The sequence below is a fragment of the Sciurus vulgaris genome (genome assembly GCF_902686455.1).
Source record: "Sciurus vulgaris genome assembly, chromosome: 4".
Classification (NCBI taxonomy): Eukaryota; Metazoa; Chordata; class Mammalia; order Rodentia; family Sciuridae; genus Sciurus; species Sciurus vulgaris.
This window is the reverse complement of record NC_136464.1, coordinates 70,670,226-70,678,559: the sequence shown is the minus strand read 5'-3', so window position 1 is coordinate 70,678,559 and position 8,334 is coordinate 70,670,226. Positions and strand designations below refer to the sequence as shown.

General features: G+C 35.7%; 1 pseudogene across 1 annotated transcript; it reads right to left on the bottom strand.

Moving 5' to 3' along the window:
• Nucleotides 1–3,828: 3,828 nt before the first annotated feature.
• LOC306659568 (heat shock cognate 71 kDa protein-like) lies at nt 3,829–6,041 on the bottom strand (annotated as a pseudogene). Its single transcript has one exon. The product of its transcript is annotated as a heat shock cognate 71 kDa protein-like (transcript).
• Nucleotides 6,042–8,334: the final 2,293 nt, after the last annotated feature.

The following is an 8,334-nucleotide window of genomic DNA, read 5'->3' as shown; positions in this document are numbered from 1 at the left end:
TACTGTAGTTGATATTTAGTGGCCATTTCCCCACCTCATCTTACTGGCAAAGGTCTCTCTCTCTCTCTCTCTCTCTCTCTCTCTCTCTCTCTCTCTCTCTCTTTTTTTCTTTTTCCTTCACCAGGGATCTCTTGGGTAAATCCTGATCATTTGGACTCAGCTATTATCATTCTCTTTGACATCAATAAGTGCCACAGTAATAGTCTAGATTTAGTGAATGTCTGAATTGGACAGAATCATCCAAAGTGACTATTGTGAATCACTTTTATGAGAAGCTTTTTCATGCCTGCTGTTCTTCACATTTTGTAATCATACCAATGATTCATCTTTCCTTTAAGAGACTTCAAAGGAAGTCTTTTGTATGGAGTCTTCTACATGCTTCCCTCTCCTTCCCCAAGGTTGAACATTTCCCTATATTTCATATCCAAATTTGGTAGGCTCAATAATGCTTTCCAAAGATTTCTATGTCTTACTTCCAGAATTTATGAATGTGTATACTTATATGGTGAAGGGGACTTTGTTAGATGTGTTTAAATTAAGGATCCTGAGATGAGGAAATTATCCTGTGTTCTCTGGAATAGACCAACCTAATAAGAAGAGTCCTTATAATAGGTATAGGATATGGCAAGAGAATCAAGAGGTTGGAGTGATGCAGGGAAGGGATCATGAGCCAAAGAAGGTAGCAAAACTCTGGAAGCTGGAGTCAGGTTGTCCTCAGATGCCTCAGAAGAAGCACAGCCAGACCAAACCTTAATTTCAGAATTTCGATCTCCAAAGCTATAAGAATAAATTTGTACTATTTTAAGTTACCAGGTTTGTGGTTTAATGTGCTATAATAGGTATAGGAAATAAATGGAGTACTCTAAATCATGTTATTTATGCCCATATAAAATGCTATCATCATTAGTTGTTTGCATGTATATTCAATCTGAGCCCCTACAGCTGGGGATCCAAACCTATGCCCCATTTTATGTAAGTTAAAGCACAGATTTTAGTAAATGATAGTCTCAAAGTTGTCTTTTCAATAAACAGAAGACTGCATGTTTAATCTTTATTTGATAATATCATCTACATATTACTGAGTAATTACTGAAGGATTTAGTATAAGGGGAGGTGATTCAGTGGAAAATAATGCAGAATAGATCTAAATCCTGAATAATCAGAATAGTACTAGAATATTTTTAATCAAAATTATATAACTAGTTTTCTCTATACAGTATGTCAATTTGCTACTCATGTGATATTCATGCCCTGAGATGTTTCTTGAGAGGAAAGAAGGCATTAAAAGCTGAGTGAGCATATGAGAGAAGGGAAGGAGATCACAAAGGGAACAGTTGCTTCTTTCAGAGACTTTGCCTGTGATAGACTCCTTCAGGTTTTGTATTTAATTATTAATCAAACCACAGCATACCCTTGCAGAAAGAAAGGCAGAAAATACAGAAATTACAGTGTGTTAACTAATTCCTTTATCCTGCTAAAAATGTACTTGTCTGGTCCAACTGATAGTGGAAATTGACTGAGTATGTTGAAACCATCATTCCTTCCATGATTTTCTTTTCAGAAACAAGCTAACATTTTCAAGCAGTAGTTTGGCATTCCAGGTGAGAGGTACACCTCTTCAATTTATTGTAAATTAAAGAATATTGCCTTCTATATCTCTGTTTGATTCTATACTATATCATTGAATAAATTATGATTTTACAGAACAATGATGTTCAGTTGGATTTGAAATAAGTATGATAAAGACAAGCAAGATTTTTATTTTAGCAAGGTTGAAAATGTTGTTACTATGAGAAGTGAGAAATATATACAATGAGGCATAAACATGGAAAGACACAAAAATGGAGAAACACAGATAGGGGACAAAGAGTGACAAAGTCATAGTTCAGATTGTAAAAGCTTTTTCTTGTGAACAACAATATCACAGGTAAACTCAGGCATATACATTGTGGATAAAACACATAGAATAAAACTTTCAGCATAACATAACACATATTTTATTTATAAAACATTGAAATAACATGTAATTATTACTCAATTATAGCCATTTTCCAATAGCATCAAATGGGGAATCGTCCTCAAACTGCTGTTGAAGGATGCTCTCCTAGTTGTCATGTCTGATTCCATCATTGAAAATAAAAACAGGAAGTGAAGTGATTATTAAAAGCATTACAAGGTATGAACAACTAGATGTCATTAAGTATTACTTCTAAATTAAGTTTCATAAGCACTTTCTTTTAATTTGTAACATTTTGTTTGGTGTTACAAATGAGACACTGGGAGGTAGGTATCTAGTTCATTTCCTCCTCTTAGTATCTATGCTACATAGGTGATCTGAGTCGTACCTTCTAAAGTTGTGAATGAAAATATCTTATTATAAAATATCTTATGCTACCAAAAGCATCATTCTGATATGTACAGTAAGTTTTAGTTTTAACATCACATTTAGTAAAGTAAAATTATATATTTCATATTTGGTCTTTCCTTTAATACCAAACACAATAAAGAAGCAGTTTGAATATTTGAAAGATTTGCATTACAATACCCTATAAAAAATCTTTTTATATTCATCATCCATAGTTAAAATGAATAGGTAAATATTAAATTAATGATTTAAGGAACTAAAATATCTGCCTCAGCAAGTATTTGCCATGAAGTTCAGTAGTTTACATTTTTTGAAACTCCATCTATTTTATTGTAAAGGTTAAATTTTTATTTATTTATGGCTATTAATATTAGTAAACTGATTAGATCAGTGAGAGATTGGTTCCAGGTCCCCTGGCATGTTAAAATATGCTGTTGCTCAAGTTGTTTATATAAAATGTTATAGTATTTAAACATAATCTACACAATCCTACTCTCTAGATCACTTGACATATATAATAAAATCTAAATGCTATGAAATAGTTGTTATACTGTATTGCTCAGGGAACAATGAACAAAAAAAATCTATGTGTGTTCAGTACAGATGAAAATTTTTTAATGTGACTCACAGTTGGTTTTCCTGTACAGAACCCTCAAATAGACAGCCAGCTGACTATATTTTTACTGCAAGAAAATACTAAAAGTTTGGTTTTTCCTCATACTATATCAATAATAAAGCATTTTTTAATAATGAAACATATTTTTTATTTTTTCAATAGTGAAGCAGAGGCTCCATATTACTGAAAGGAATAGGATCATCAGATCATTCCCTAATGACAGATTATTGCTAGTCTCTTTAAGAGTGTCACGGACAGGTAAGAACACAGTGTGTTATATCATAAGTTCTTCCTGAATTCCTATTAGAAAAATCAATAGTTTTAGAAGGTGACCCCCTACAAAATGGACTGTTATTGTATTTATCTCAGAAAGGGGTAGTAGGAACAGAGCCGTTAAAGCAAAGCATGAAGCATTTGACCTGACACTCTATGGAATGAATCTCCTTTACTCTAATGACTATGAAGCTACATTCACATTCTTCTTCTTTAAATTATTTGTGACTTCGTGCAAGAACTTTTGCTTTTAGTATTAATAGAAAAAATAGTTTGTTCAGTGAAATAACAAGACTTTTGCAACATTTAAATCTAGGGCCTCTGAGAAGAAAGGCAAATTTCCTAAATGAGTAACTTAATTCTCTTTGTTAACTCCCCCCCAAGGGGCTATGCAGATTTGAGCTCTACTTTAGGCATCTCAGATGGCATCCTTATATTTAGAGACAAAATCTTGGACATCATATTAACTACAAATTGAATTAGTTTCTCCATCACATTGTTTTCTATTTAGTTAAGTGCCATGAAGGAAGAAAAGCTTTGTTTTTGTTTTTAATTTGGAGGCATTATGTAAATCTTTTTTTTTTTTAATTTTAAATACAGTTTTATTTAAGACATTGCATTTTCCACTTACAATACAGTGCTTATAAAGTGCAATGTTATTTCCTTTCCCTGTGTACATGTTCCATATTCAAGTATTGAGAATGCCCAGTAATTTACTATAGCAGCAACCTTAAAACTGCCACAGAATTTGCTACAAATTTGGGCCCTTCCATATTTTACTGTGGAACAATGCTACTTCTATAATTGGGCTGGCTTAGTCAATCTCTTCAATGGTGGGCCCAGAGGAAGCACCACCAGAGGGAGGAGCTCCCCCACCAGGGAAAGCCCCAGGCATTCCTCCTGGCATGCCTCCTGCACTCTGGTACAGCTTGGTAATGATGGGGTTGCAGACTTTCTCCGGCTCTTTCTGCTGATGTTCAAATTCTTCTTTCTCTGCAGTCTGATTCTTATCCAGCCAGTTTATGATTTCATTACATTTGTCAAGAATCTTCTGTTTGTCCTCATCATTTATCTTGCCTTGCAGCTTCTCATCTTCAACAGTTGCTTTCATGTTGAATGCATGGGACTCAAGTGAGTTCTTAGATGGCACCTTATCCCTCTGCTTTTTGTCTTCAGCTTTGTATTTCTCAGCTTCCTGGACCATGTGCTCAATGTCTTCCTTGCTCAAACGACCTTTGTCATTAGTGATGGTAATCTTGTTCTCTTTTCCTGTACTCTTGTCTACAGCAGAGCCAGTGAGGATGCCATTGGCATCAATATCAAAAGTGACTTCAATCTGAGGAACACCACGGGGTGCAGGAGGTATGCCTGTAAGTTCAAACTTGCCAAGCAGGTTGTTATCCTTGGTCATGGCACACTCACCTTCATATACCTGAATGAGCACACCAGGCTGGTTGTCAGAGTACGTTGTGAAGGTCTGTGTCTGCTTGTAGGAATGGTGGTATTACGCTTGGTGAGTACAGTCATGACTCCACCAGCAGTTTCAATACCAAGGGACAGAGGAGTGACATCCAAGAGCAGCAAATCTTGAACATTTTCAGATTTATCTCCAGATAAAATGGCTGTGTGGACAGCTACACCATAAGCAACAGCCTCATCAGGGTTGATGCTCTTATTCAGTTCTTTTCCATTGAAGAAGTCCTGCAGAAGCTTCTGAATCTTGGGGACACGAGTAGAACCACTCACCAGTACAATATCATGAATCTGTGACTTGTCTAGTTTGGCATCTCTAAGAGCTTTTTCCACAGGATCAAGGGTGCCACGGAACAGGTGAGCATTCAACTCTTCAAATCGAGCCCAGGTAATGGAGGTATAGAAGTCGATTCCTTCATAGAGAGAATCAATCTCAGTACTGGCCTGAGTGTTGGAAGAGAGAGTATGCTTAGCTCTTTCACATGCAGTACGGAGACGTCGGACAGCTCTTTTGTTCTCATCGATGTCCTTCTTTGCTTGTGCTTGAACTCAGCGATAAAATGATTGACCATACGGTTGTCAAAGTCTTCTCCACCTAAGTGTGTGTCTCCAGCTGTGGATTTGACCTCAAAGATTCCATCCTCATAGTGAGGATTGACACATCGAAAGTGCCACCTCCTAAATCGAAAATCAGCACATTTCTTTCAGCTCCAACCTTTTTGTCTAAACCATAGGCAATAGCAGCGGCAGTTGGCTTATTGATTATCCTAAGCACATTGAGACCAGCAATGGTTCCAGCATCTTTGGTTGCCTGACACTGAGAGTCATTGAAACATGCTGGCACTGTGACCACAACACTGGTAACAGTCTTCCCAAGGTAGGCCTCTGCAATTTCCTTCATTTTTGTCAGAACCATGGAAGACACCTCCTCTGGATAGAAACTTTTTGTCTCTCCCTTGTATTCTACTTGAACTTTGGGCCTGCCTGCATCATTCACCACCATAAAGGGCCAGTGCTTCAATCAGACTGGGCAACTGCATCATCAAATATACATCCTATCAGACGTTTGGCATCAAAAAACTGTGTTGGTGGGGTTCATTGCAACCTGATTTTTTGCAGCATCACCGATCAATCGTTCGGTGTCAGTGAAGGGGACATAGCTTGGGGTAGTTCGGTTCCCCTGATCATTGGCAATTATCTAAACTTTTCCATGTTGGAATACACCCACACAAGAGTAGGTGATGCCAAGATCAGTGCCGACTGCAGGTCCCTTAGACATGGTTCCGTATATGTAGGCCGGAAGTCTACTTGCGAAGAAACCACGCGAACCTCAAAAGCTGCCCCCGCATTCAATGAGCGTAAATCTTAATTCTTATAAGGGAATAGAGCATAGACAATAGTGATGGGCCAATTCCATGATAAAGTTTTTAAATTAAGAAGTAAACCCTTATTATTACTCATATCTGTGTATGAAGTAACAAGTATAAGGTCATGAATTATTGACCAACAATTTTCACCACCAATGTTCCACATAGAATTCTGTCTTCCTTATATATGCATTGGTAAGCAGAAATATATATTTGCCTTCTAAAGATAGGATAATCTATTATTTAATATGTGATTCTTTTCCTACTATCAAATGTGTTAAAGTACATGGAAGAGATTTTGTTAAAGGTATATAGATTTTTAGTTTTCTAAGATGAACTGTTCCAGAGATCTGTCCCCAAACGATGTGCAATTTGTTAATACTAGTAGTGCTACTATACATCAAAAAGTGGTTAAGATGATAAATTTTATGTTAAGGATTTTTGACCACAATAAAAAGATTATACCAAAAATGTAACAAAAACACCAATGTAGCTATCGCCCATATACAATAAATGTTTAAAATTTTCCATATGTAGTTTAACTTTTTTAAGGAAGTAAAATGTGATTAAAAATTGTTGACTTCACCTTACTATCCTAATGAGATATCTTTTCTACCTATCTCAATACAATCCAGGAATAGGTATGTATCAATACATTTCATTCATGTTCTTACATTTACTCTAAATGTATATAACCCTAAATGCTACATGAGATACATGTTGTATGTCATTTTTAAAAGAAATCCAATAACATAAGTTTTTTAATGGAGATAATTAAAAATCTAAAATTATAAATTATAAAATATGAGGAAAACTGCCTTAAATATCTAGAGGTTTTAAGTTGACTTTGGTTCTATTTTCTGGACAATTTCCATGTTACCTTTTTTCCCAATTTCTTGGCCTGCTTGTTAGCTTAACAATGCTGCGGTAATAAAGCACCACAAACTGAGTGGCTTAAGCAACAGAAATGTAGTCTCACAGTACTGAAGATTAGATGTCAAAGACAGACTGGTTGGGAGGGTTGGTTCTGTCTGGGGATTGTGAGAAAGAATCCACTGCATGCCCCTGTCCCTTGTCTGGTTGACAAACATTGTTGTTCCTTGGCAGGTAGGCACATCACTCCAAACCCTGCAGTCCTTCTCACATGAGTTATCTCTGTGTCTCTTGACATCATTTTTCCTCTGTGCCTGTCTCTATCCAGATATTTATTTTTTATAGGAAAACCAATTATACTAGATTATAATCCACCTTAATGTTCTCATTTTAATGTAATTTCTTCTGTGACGATCCTCTTTCAAAATGAGGTCACCTAAGAAAATACTGGACACTGGGGCTTTAACATATTTAACCTGTAACAACCAGCGTTGATGTACTATATAATTACATAAGAGATATTGGTCAACATCTGAAAATTAAAAGGCTTAGAGGATCATATTTAGATGTGACCAGTTTTATGCTTGTCATAGGATGTTTGCAGGTTTGGAAAGGGCTAACCTGTCATCAATATATCAATCCAAAATATCGTTTTGAAGAATTTATAAGTATAAATGCAAAAATAAAAAAAAAGTTTAATTTTTTTTTTCTCTTCAAGGGAAAAAGACTAGATACGCAATGGAAGAGGTAAATATACAGAGAAAATGGAGTATTTATTCCCCTGCCCTCATGAATGTTTTTGGTGGGGGAGGAGGTGGTGGATTGGGTCAGCTTACCCCTGCACTATATTCCCAGCTCTTTGTTTTTTAAATTTTGATACAGTGTTTCACTAAATTGATGAGTCTTGAATTTGTAATCCTCCTGCATCAGCCTCCCCAGTCATTTGGATTATAGGTGTGTGGCACCATATCCGCTGCCTTCAGGAATCTTCTAAATATCAGTACATATGAGTGGAATTTATTTTATTTTGGTAATTTATACTTACATGCTTTTAAAATAAAAGAATTTGTGAAGAGATTTTTAAACTATGCACTTTCATGTGCTAAGATTTGGAGGAATAGTCAGAATCTTTTACAACAAACCAAGTTACAGAAATCCTACTCAGATTTGTCACAGAGGTGATCATATTGCACAAACTTAAAACAATTAAATCAAACAAATTTTATCAAAATCTGAAGCAATTTGCAACAACAATTTATCCTAGTGTACAGACTAAAACTAAATATACCCTTCTAGATATATTTATATCTCACAAACTTGATAATTCAAAGAACAAAGATGTTTGTGACAAAAACTACTTTATGGAT